This window comes from Vicia villosa, linkage group LG6, assembly GCF_029867415.1.
Source record: "Vicia villosa cultivar HV-30 ecotype Madison, WI linkage group LG6, Vvil1.0, whole genome shotgun sequence".
In the NCBI taxonomy this organism is placed as follows: domain Eukaryota; kingdom Viridiplantae; phylum Streptophyta; class Magnoliopsida; order Fabales; family Fabaceae; genus Vicia; species Vicia villosa.
This window is the reverse complement of record NC_081185.1, coordinates 41,881,877-41,894,149: the sequence shown is the minus strand read 5'-3', so window position 1 is coordinate 41,894,149 and position 12,273 is coordinate 41,881,877.

The following is a 12,273-nucleotide window of genomic DNA, read 5'->3' as shown; positions in this document are numbered from 1 at the left end:
GCTCAGCAGAGCCAGATGTAGATGCAGGTGTAGACTTTTCACTTTCATCAACCATCTTTTACTGAAGCGTTTTTCTCTTCCTGAATCTTTTCTAAACACGGTTAAGTGCTTGCACCTTAGAACCGGCGCTCTGATACCAATTGAAGGATAGAAAAACACTTAGAAAGGGGGGGTTTGAATAAGTGTAGCTTTAAAAACTTGACAGATAAAAATAAATTGCACAGTTATTTTTATCCTGGTTCGTTGTTAACTAAACTACTCCAGTCCACCCCCGCAGAGATGATTTACCTCAACTGAGGATTTAATCCACTAATCGCACGGATTACAATGGTTCTCCACTTAGTCAGCAACTAAGTCTTCCAGAGTCTTCTGATCACACACTGATCACTCCAGGAACAACTGCTTAGATACCCTCTAAGACTTTTCTAGAGTATTCTGATCCACACGATCACTCTAGTTACAACCTGCTTAGATAACCTCTAAGACTTCCTAGAGTATTCTGATCCACACGATCACTCTAGTTCCTTACAACTTAATGTAATCAATTCTAAGAGTATTACAATTGCTTCTTAAAAGCGATAATCACAAACTGTGATATTTCTCTTAACGTTTAAGCTTAATCTCACTAATATATTACAACAGCAATGTAGTGAGCTTTGATGAAGATGAAGATTCTGAGCTTTGAGTAGAACAGAGTTTCAGCAAGTTAATAGGCGTTGTTTTTGTTCAGAATTGTTAACCTTGCTTCTCATCAGAACTTCATATTTATAGGCGTTGGAGAAGATGACCGTTGAGTGCATTTAATGCTTTGCGTGTTCCGTACAGCATCGCATTTAATGTTATACGCTTTTGTCAACTACCTCGAGCCTTGTTCACGCTGTGTCTACTGACGTAGCCTTTAGTAGCTTTTAACGTTCCTTTTGTCAGTCAGCGTAGCTTGCCACTTGTACTTCCTTCTGATCTGATGTTTGTGAATACAACGTTTGAATATCATCAGAGTCAAACAGCTTGGTGCAAAGCATCTTCTGATCTTCTGACCTTGAAGTGCTTCTGAGCGTGATACCATCAAAACTTCAGTGCTTCTGTTCTCTTGTTCTTCTGATGCTTCCATAGACCCATGTTCTGATTCTGCTTCGACCATCTTCTGATGTCTTGCCAGACCATGTTCTGATGTTGCATGCTGAACCCTTTGAGACAAAGCTTCTGAGCGCTGAATTATGCATACTCTTAATATATTTCCTGAAAAGGAAATTGCATTGGATTAGAGTACCATATTATCTTAAGCAAAATTCATATTATTGTTATCATCAAAACTAAGATAATTGATCAGAACAAATCTTGTTCTAACACAATGAGCCATGTTTGGGTTTATCATTTGGCTTGTGTTATCTTGTCTTGTGTGTTGGCTTTAGTCCTTCCTCTTCTCCTTCTTTAATTCAACACATGATACCCTTTAGTGGAAGATGTTGATAATTGTGAGGCTAGTTTAACTAGTATTGCTTCTATCTTGTGTTGTTAATGAAACCTTTAAGGTTCATGATTCATATGGATGTTTATTTTACAGTTTTCTAATGCCTAGTCAAGTAGTATAACCTATTTGCTTGTTTCTTTGATGGATGATTCCCTTAGTGGATGATATGTTTGATTTGCATAGATTATTTGAATTTTGCCTTGTGTGCATTACCTCTTATGGCAATCTTTGCATCTCTTTTATTTATTGATTTTGATGTGACTTTAGCACATATTGATCTTGTGTCTACTTATTTGATTGACCTTGTGTCTTTAGCATATATTGATGTTTGTTTACTTGAGGTATGCTTGTTGTTTATCCTTTCCTACTTCTTCTAACCCTTAAGCACTTAAGGATTTCCTGTTCCTTAATGTTCTCCAAAATTATCTTATGTCACTTTGTTTTCTTTGGTTGTTTTTGCGTTTTTAAATTATGTTTTTGTTTTTTCTCTCTCTGTTCTTTTCAGTGATTTTGTTTAAATTATGGTAAAATCAAATATTTATTGTCTTTAAAACTTTTTGATTATGACAAAAAGGGGGAGAAATAAAATGATGATTTTGATCAATATTTATTCTCAACAAATCTGGCTGCTTACATTTTAATTCAAAAATGAGATTTAAAATGAAATTAAGGAATACACTATACGAGTTATATCCTGAGAAAGGTGAGAAAACTTTTGATGGCCAGTCAGAAATATTTGATTAACAAGTTATGAAGTTTAGAAATATCTAGTTTACAAGTCTTAATTGACTCTGATACTGTTTAACCAGGAATGCTCTGATACTACTAATTCAAATGGTATGATACAAGTGCTCTAATACTACAAATCATTTGTTCTGATATTATCATACTCTGATAAATAGCTATGTGGAGGTAACCCTGACTTATGAACATTCACAAGTTATCATAGTTAAAGATATAAGTGCTTAGATATCGGATGCTCTGATTCAAGTGAATTCTTATAACATATAAGATGAAATACGAACAAAGCTCAGAAAACTTTACTTTTCTAAAAAGTCTTAAGTTTTAGATTCAGGGGGAGATTGTTTAACTCAGGTGGAGTCTTCCAAACAATGATCAGATATCTCTTCCTTCTAAAATTTGTAAATGTTTGACTCAGGGGGAGCTAGTACATCTCAAGGGGGTTTTCTCTATCTAAACTCTGATTTGTTTATTTTCTGTGCTAGTACATGGTAAAAATTGTTCATCAAAATACATGGTTTTGTCAACTTCAAAAAGGGGGAGATTGTTAGAATGAGATTTGGTTATGTACTTAATCTTTAAGTTTCAATGATAACGATACATATATTTGTTATGCGATAAATTTTGTTCTCTAATAGTTTCTTAAGTGTGCAGATTCACTATTTTGGTTGATTAGGATTATTGTCCAGAAAATCATCAGAATCAGCGTCATCAACATTAAAATAACTATGTATCTCAATTCTGAAGTGACATCAGCAGTTCGGAATAATGTTGAATGACTCATCAAAAAACGGATTCACAAATGTTCTGAAGCGAAGCTACTTTTCAAGATCATACTTCAGCTCAGATAAGCTTCAGTATCAGAATTCATAATTTGTCATTCAAAAAAGCTTCTGCTTGTAATTCTAACGACTTCTTTCTAACTCAGAAGAATGTTGTCTCTTTGAACGTCTATGTTACATGATCTATTCACTACTCTCTAACTTCAGATAAGAAATACATCTCAAATGAAGAATGATCACAAACTTGTAAAAGAAGCTATATGGTACAATAGTACATCACCTTTTCCACTTTTGCAGGATGTATTGTACGATTCCGTTTTTTGTGTGCTCTTTGCTCCCCACGAATTTTTAGAGTCGTTACGTCAAGGAAAGCTTGGTTTTGTCCTCTCTCAACAGTCATCTTCTCATGGGACTATACATAAGAGACGCTCTCCTTTGAAGAAGCTGCTAATCAATAATGCTATTGAAGATATATCAAAAAACTTAACAAATAAACTTTAAAGAGAAAAAGAGAAAGAAAGATCTTAGATAAACTGTGTTGAACACTCCATTATAAGAAATCTAGTTTCTAATCATCTATAAGAACACAAGAGTTAATGCTCATTAGATTGTGTTATCATTTGTGTTAAACTTTTGATGTTTAGATATGCTTTTTAGAAGCAATATTTTGTAAACATTACCCTTTGTAAATCTGTTGACATTTGTGTTCCTCAAGTGACTAGGTTCTTAGTCTGTATACTTCAGAGAGCTAAGGTGTCTTTCTAGATTCTTAGAGGTTGTTTGTAATCTTTCAAGATTAGTGAATTAAGTATTTTTCTAAGGCGAAATCACCTTGGCGGGTTAGTAGGATTAGCCTTTTCTAAGGTGAATCTAGATAACTGAAAATGTTCTTTTTCTCCTCCATATCAACTATATCATTAACTTTGTTTATATTTTGTCTAAAGAAGAAAAGTTTTTTAGAAAACCTAATTCAAACCCCTTGTTTCTTGTGTTTTTCTTAGCCTTCAAAAAAAATTTGAAAACTGGATTATACACATAGAAGAGAATCATGTTATTATGAACAAATACAGTAAATGGATTGTAGATGTTGGGTGTTTTCAAATCTACAGTTTCTGGATAGTGTAGCGGTGAAATTGGTGAGACTAAAGTCATGGTAAAGACTTAGCTCATTTGTTTTAAACAGAGTCGCCATTAAGCTTTATTGTTTCCAAAAGGAATGAGAGAAAGAGCGAATAAAACCCACAGAAGTTTTTAAAATCAAAACTAATAAACTTATCAGAGATTTGGGTAAGGGAATTTGTTATATAAGGGGTAGGTTTTAAGCACCCCTCATATCCATGGTACTCCATGGGAACCTCTTTGAAAATGTTATTGTTTTTTAGTACATGTTTTTGAAAAGCATATGTGAACTTGTTTAAAAAAGAGTGTGGGAATGGGAAAAGAAGTTTTTGAAATTGAGCTCAATAAGACATCGCATCTTAGGCCTACATACCCCTTTTATAATAGGGAAGTTAGAGCTTTTGTAGTTCCTCTTAAAAGGAAAATAAAAGGGGCGAAAGTGGCCAAAATCTTTTTGGGTGTTAAGCTTTAACAATACTCAACTAGTTTTTAATAAAAGGGACCAAGCTTTAACAATACAAGGTCAATGGACTGAGAGTAGTTTCACCGGGAATAATTCTTCTCTTAATACCAAGGTTGTAAAACAAAGAGGGTGGTTGAGCTTTAACAATACAAAACCATATAAAAGGGACCAAGCTTTAACAATACAAGGTCAATGGACTAAGAGTAGTTTCACCGGGAATAATTCTCCGCTTAGTGCCAAGGTTTCAAAACAAAAGGGTGGTTGAGTTTTAACAATACAAAACCAAGGGTGGGTTTAAAAAGGTTCAGCTTTAACAATACAAAACCATTTTTAAGAAGTGAAAAGCTTTAACAATACTTTAACACGAAATAAAAGAGATTTGGAAAAGAGTTTGAGTACCTTGATAATTTTAGTCAATACCATTCCCATTCCTTTGGATTTTCAACAAACAACTTAAGCAAACAATCAATGGATACCTCAAGTGTGTGTGTGTGTGATAACATGTGTCACAAAAGACAAACAAGTGAGTATGATAATCATCAATGATAATGAACAAGGATGTTTGTACCTTTGGAGGGATTCATATATGAAAGAATGATGGATGATGAATATGAAACTCATGCATGTGGGTTAGATAAACAAATTATATACAAATGATAATACAATGGAGATAAGTACAAAACACAATGATGAAAATCAACAAGTGTGTACAAAGGATAATGGTTAAGATAAACAAATAAGTATAAGACACAAGGATTGAAATCAACAAGTATATGTACGAAGTAACAAGTTCATGGATAAGCAAAGATCAACATGTTTCTTTTTGGATTAGGGTTTTAAACCTAGCTTTTTGAAATTAGGGTTTTAGAAATTAACACCTACATCTAATTAATTTTAATGATTAAATACCAAATTCTAAAAGATAATTGGTCTAGGGGTACATGAGAAAGTCAAAGACATTTATCCTAACCCTAAAACATATATTCACAAAAATAAACAAGATTAATTTGAAAGAAATATTCAAAAGGAAACAATTTTTGTTGATTTTTTTAATACATAAAAGACATATTTTTGATTAATTTTTTAAATGAGATAAAAAAATAAATATTTTTAGATTTTTTTAATCACAACATGAAAATAGGTAACATAAATAAAAACACAAAAAAAAGGTCAAAAAGATCAATTTCGCTAATTTAAATGATTTCCCAAAGTTTAATAAAAAAAAGAAAAAAAAACAAGTGTTTAAAAATAAGGTTTTGGTCTTGAGAGGGTTTGAACTCAGGACCTTCAAGTTGATCGTGCAACAACAGAATAAAAATATTGACTGTTAGTCCCCGGCAACGACGCCAAAAACTTAATCGCGACTTTACGTGTATATTAATCGGGAGACTACAAGCGCACAGTCGTGTCGCGTAGTTTTAAAAGATATCGACTCCACAGGGACCAATGTCAACCTACTATACTCTATCGTTGCTTTGTAAAGCTAAGGCTATCGATATTTTAATTATGTTTTAGGGGGTAATAAGACTTAGATCTAAATAAAATATTAATAGGAGGATTTCGGTATGTAATTCGTCAAACTTAGAGAACCCGAAGTTTCGTTGGACTATCTTTAACTCTCGTTCTATTGAATCAGACTATGATTCTAACTCGTAACTTATGCTCTCGCTTTCCCATTAGATTTAAAACCACTCTTTGTGAAATTCTGGTAAGACAGAACTCAGATGTCATATATGGATGTCATGACATCTGATCTGACATTATAAAATCAGACAAGGTAGAAATACAAATAACAATGCAGAAACTAAATAACACACAGAATTGTTCACCCAGTTCGGTATACAACAATACCTACTCTGGGGGCTACCAAGCCAGGGATGAAGTCCACTATTAGCAGTATCAATTCAAAGTTAAACTCCCCTGTTTACAACTTCTCACTTAATCACTAACCAATGACCCTTCTACCTAGGTTCTCCCTAGATATGAGAAACCACTCTCACTCCCAATCATTACAATGATGTCTTGCAGTCAACACCTCAACCACTGCATCAACAACCCTTCACCAACATTCTAAGCACATATACAAAGTTAACTTGAAGTTTCTTACTAAATTTCTCCAAGAACAAAACTTCACTCATTGCATCACATCTTCTGAGTGAGTAAAACAAATCTCTTGCCTACAGGCTTCAAGGCATAAATCAGTGACCATCCCACAAACTGGGTGGTTCACTTACACGGCTAACCCTAAAAACTACATCTTGTCAATGTTCGGCTAGCTTACTAAAATGGGTTACAAAGCTTCCTATTTATAACCTATTCCCAACTGGACTTGGGCCTTCAATCACAGCTTTATTTGCTGTTACAAATCAGTAGAATTCTTCTGCTAAAAGAAAGGTCTTTAATCACAAGTTTCCTAAATTGTCTCCATAATTAGAAACTATATGATCTTCAATATTCTGTCTAGATTCTTTTGACCTTTAAATCGTAACAAACTGACATACCAAACTATTGCTAAAATTTCTCCACAATATAAGATCCAATATATTCTCCACAAATATCTCCATAAAATATGCTCCAAGTAACAACAATAATTTGTTACACTTTTGCAACAGATTCTCCTATAAAATCTTTCAACATTTAGTTTCCTAAATGTTCTCCTTGATCTCCTTAGATATAGCTCCACATAGGATTCAATACTTTAGGAATATTCTTCTTCTGTTATAACAGAATCCAAACTGTCAGCTCAAATACGATGTCACGACATCTTCTTCGACATGTTCCAGATGTTGAAACATTTCAACAAAACATGTTTCTCTATTAAATAGAACTTCTGCTTGCTTTCTCTTACAAGTTATAATTCTATTTATCCTATTGCTGCTAAATTAGTTTTACTAAGCATAAAGCCAATCCTCAAAAGCAATAACAATCTCCCCCTTTGGGTTATTTTGGCTAAAACTAATTTACATAACCTTTGTATTACAGAAGCATAAAAAAATACAAGGGTTTAAACATTACAATTCAGTAGCAGTAATTTTGAAGTCTTCAGTAGTCACTGTTTATGATATTTCAAACTTTACAAGTGACAGTCTTCAGTCTTCTTTTATGATGTTGAAACACCATACTAGGACATCTTTCTGGCAGGTCCAACTCCAATGTTCTCTCTCTTTTAAGGATCCCACAGATCACACAAAGTTTCTCCCCCTTAAAAGTTGCTCTTCAGAGATAACATAACATAACCACTTCTACCCCTTTTTCGCCATAATAAGACAAAGGATTTATTGAAGGAGAACTCACTATAGCATAGGAAACATAACATCATAGATATCATCTTCATAGAGAAGGAGAAAACTGATTCTATGATGCACATGAGGAAGAGCATACTAAATGCTCCCCCTCAAACTAAGAACTATGCTACGACACAAATTGACATAACATCTTCTTTTTAGAGCATAAGAGGATACTCACTAACAGAAATTTAAGCACTTGGATTATCCACTTACAGACATAGAGATCTAGATCTTTATATTAGATAATTCAGAACACAAGATAGTCAGTGTTCATGACTTTAGAATGATTCAATAACTTGGAGTATCCATAGAGACAACAGACCTCTATAGAATGACTTAGAACATAAGGTACAATTTGTGTTCATGACTCGAAATAAGACTCTAAAATAAATAAAAAAATCTTTACAAAACAACTGCAAAGAATGAACCTAGACTTAACAATGTTTGAACACTACCCTTATTTCCTATGTTTGTCACAAGTTGACATACATAACCTATATAGACTCTAGACTTACCCATATCTGAAAGAAGGACATGAGAGACTCAAACAAGACTCAAAGGTAAGAAACAGAAAATACTCTAGAAACCTGAGCAATTTAAACAACATACCTGGACTTTAACAAATGTCTTAATCAAGAGATGTTATTTGAAAAAGAACTGCATCAGGTGAACTTGTGCAATGGTTGGAACATGCACTACATCAGAACAATTGATACACACCATCAATACATGTTTTTAGGTGATAATCCAAAGAATGATCCTTGCTGGTTTTCAAGGATAAAACATGTCTTGAGTTATGTTCTAAGATCTTGTATGACATTATTCTTCTGGCTAAAAGATTAGTCTTTGAGAGACTTTCCATTTGATTAGAAGCAGAATAACATTGTCTTTGCTGATCTTCATACTCTCTTACTCCCCCTGAGATATACAAATTTAGGACATCTTTGATGTTCGTTCTTGAAGCACCCTTCATTTGGAAATTGTCAGTGTTTCCAAATTTAGAATCTTCAGTTTTCTTGCTACACAAGAATCAGATTGCCACATTCTGCAACTTGAAGTAGAAGAAACTATAATTGTATAACCATAAATCAATCTTCAGCAGATAAGTCTGAGCCTTATCTCTCTGGTGTCTTCAACAGTAGTGATGATGTATTTTCATGTAGATCTTTTTTCTTCATCACATACTTCTTTTCTTCATACAGATATTGTAAATATCCAGCTCCCATCAAGATATTTAATAAAATCAGTATGCTTCACCAGATACCGTTGCCAAACTTTCTGAATCATGTGAGGATAACAGTGAACACTAACCTTTAGTTCACACTAGTCTTTAAATACATAACTCGAAGGACTTCTCATATAATAGGTACTAAGTCTCCCGTCAAAGTACTTATTAGTTACTCAGTAAGATTTACTACTCACACTAGTTCATCTTGACTGATTTCTTCTTCTCAGTCTTCCATCCAGGTTCTACACCTAATAAGTACTAAGTTTCCCGTCAAAGTACTTATCAGTTAGTCAGTTAGAATTTACTACTCACACTAGATCATTCGGACTGATTACCTCTTCACACCTATATATTTTCCACTTGGCAAAAAAAAAACTGAAGATCTTGATATGATGTTGTAACATCTGATATGACATCATCCTTCATGGTTCTTGGTTGACATCTCTAACATCTAATTCATAGTACTTGGGGTGGAAACAATATAGTGTAAGTATCAGCAACATCCAGACATATCAAAGAATAGAATAGCCAACATCTCAATAAGCTTTTCTTCCGACTTTCATTCTGATTTTGAGATGATGGATGCCATAGTCTGTACCTATAGAGGAGATTCCCTTATTTAGGTTTCTGGAACATACTTAGTTATAGCATAACACTGAATTAGTCAGATTCTTCTAAGCCATCTGACTTCCTTGATTCCAAATAACACTACCCTTTCTGGATAATAACTCGGGCAGTCAATATTACTGACCATATTTCACTGTGGTTGAGACACAGTATTCAGCTCCAACAACTGCTCCATGGTTATGAATGAAAATCCATATATTTGGTTCCTTTGATCAGAAGAAGATACCAGATATAAGCTCATCCTGATTTAAACATTAAGGATCCAAAAATAATACCTTCACGAGTCTTCCTTAGCACTGCGCTTTTATTTCTATCCTCCCATAAATTAAGATTTGGAGTAGAAGTACATGTTGATCGTGTCCTGATCAACTTATAATCAGATGTCTCTTCTTCCAGACCAGGAGTAGGTTCCAAACCAATGTTCTCACACTACACTAGTTTAGCACCAGAACATCTATTCTTCACCTGGTAGCATCATACCAGTACTAATGTCACAACATCCGGTAGGACATCTGTCCCTTCTTCTAGGAACACTCCAACCTTGAAACTCTTCAAGGTTCACACTTGCAGATGATTATGAATATCATTGATCAGTTGACATTCATCAGCTCTAATAAACCATGCCATTATGAGTGGACTTGAGAGATTAATCAAGTATCTTTGACACTTTAATTATAGCTGTAAGATTCTACCATACATTTGTTAGCTGGAGATTTCGATTGAAGGATATGCTTCTTGAAGAATTAGAGTTTGAAGAAGAAGATGGCTTTCGGTGTCCATTCTTGAGAATAAATGGTTTTTAAAGGCCATTTCTGAGGATGTTATTTATGATGAAGATGATTGAAATCAAAGCTAAATCGAGATAGATTGTCTTTGAGACTTAAGTGTTTTTCGAAATACAAGAGTACTGAAGCTTAGCGTATTTCGTTGCATTCTCACTAAATATCACGTTGCCACGTATCGATAGAGAATTCAGACGGGAGGATTTGAATTTCGAAATATTTTGTATAACCGAACAAGGACAGATGGCGCCCTAGGGATTCGAAATGTATGCATGTGAGCAACGTGGCATTTCGTTAGTGTAGGACCGTTAGGGCCGAATTAGTATAAATAAGGGTCTTAGTATCAGGATCCAGTGTGTTCATTTTGTACAAATCACTCACAAATCACTCAAGTATCAAGTGTTAAGAGAAAGAGTTCGCTGAGAAATGTACGTATGACACCACATTTTTAATATGTTTGTATTTCTATTTACAGAATCAAAGTGTCTTTACGTTTCTTTTACTTTCCGCCCAGTTTTTCCTTCAATTCCAGTTTTCTTTTCGATAAGTCTTTACATTATCGCACTTTACATTTCTGTACTTTACATTTCTGAAAGTTACATTCCTTTATCTTTTCGTCAAAGTCTTTTTCTTACATTTATAACCAGTTTATGTTTCAGTTGTGTACATTCTTTAAGTTTCAGTTCTGTTGACCAACAAACATGAACCAAATTATCTCGAAAGACAACTATTTGACTATGTCCTAGGATCAATCTAGTCGATCCTGCGAGTAACCAAAGTATATTTATAGTTTGGAGGACTAGCGGTTGTTTACCGAAAATCACCGTAAACAAATTGGCACGCCCAGTGGGACAGTGTCAAACAGTTTGTCATTAATTTGTTGTTTTGTTTTTGTCTAAAATATATCAAGACCTTGTATGAACCTTAGGAACGGTAAATTAACCAACAGTGCACAACCGATTCCTAAACGAAGGTACCACAAGAAAATGGTCAATTCGACCAGTGGAAGGGGAAATCAAGATCCCCCACAAGGGTTAGGAATAGTAGCAGCAAGTACTACAAATGTTTTGACTTCTACGTCAGAGGCACATGAGATACCCGCTTCGACAGGGTCTGCGGCCATAGTTAGTTCCCAGGCCATGCCCGAAAATACATCAGTACCAACAGGGACAATTCCCGTTTCCAATTCGACCACTGTGCCTCACTTCACAAGCACAACAGAAATACCACATTTTGCGGCAAATTTCGCAAATCAACAACAAACCCTAAGACCATCGTCATCATCATTCGAGGGTTGGAGACCTGGAAACCCATATGAAATGCCGTTTTCATATATGGCAGGATTACATGGTGCAGGACCTACATATATTCAACCTAGTGCGACGACATTTTCACCTAACGCAGGTTCAGTAGGTCGAAGCCACAGAATATAGGCCCATTGGGCCAAATGCCTCACTTAACTACCAATAGTCAAGCAGTATTTAGGCATGAGATGGATGCAAGTAACCACGATATGGTTGTTGTTCTTGCTAGAGAAATGGGATCGATCTTTACTCCCTTAGTAGCAAACATTACCAGGACTAACCAGGATAATGTAGAAACATACCAGAAAATATCTTCACAAATAGGTCGCATGGCAGATTTCTTAGGAGTCCCTCAAACATCTACTAGGAGAAGAAATAACCAGTCTACCTATCGAGAAGGTGACCCAGTCTTAGAACGGGTTCAAGATGTAGTTCAGCCACCTAGGTAGGTGTTATACCCCAAAATTTG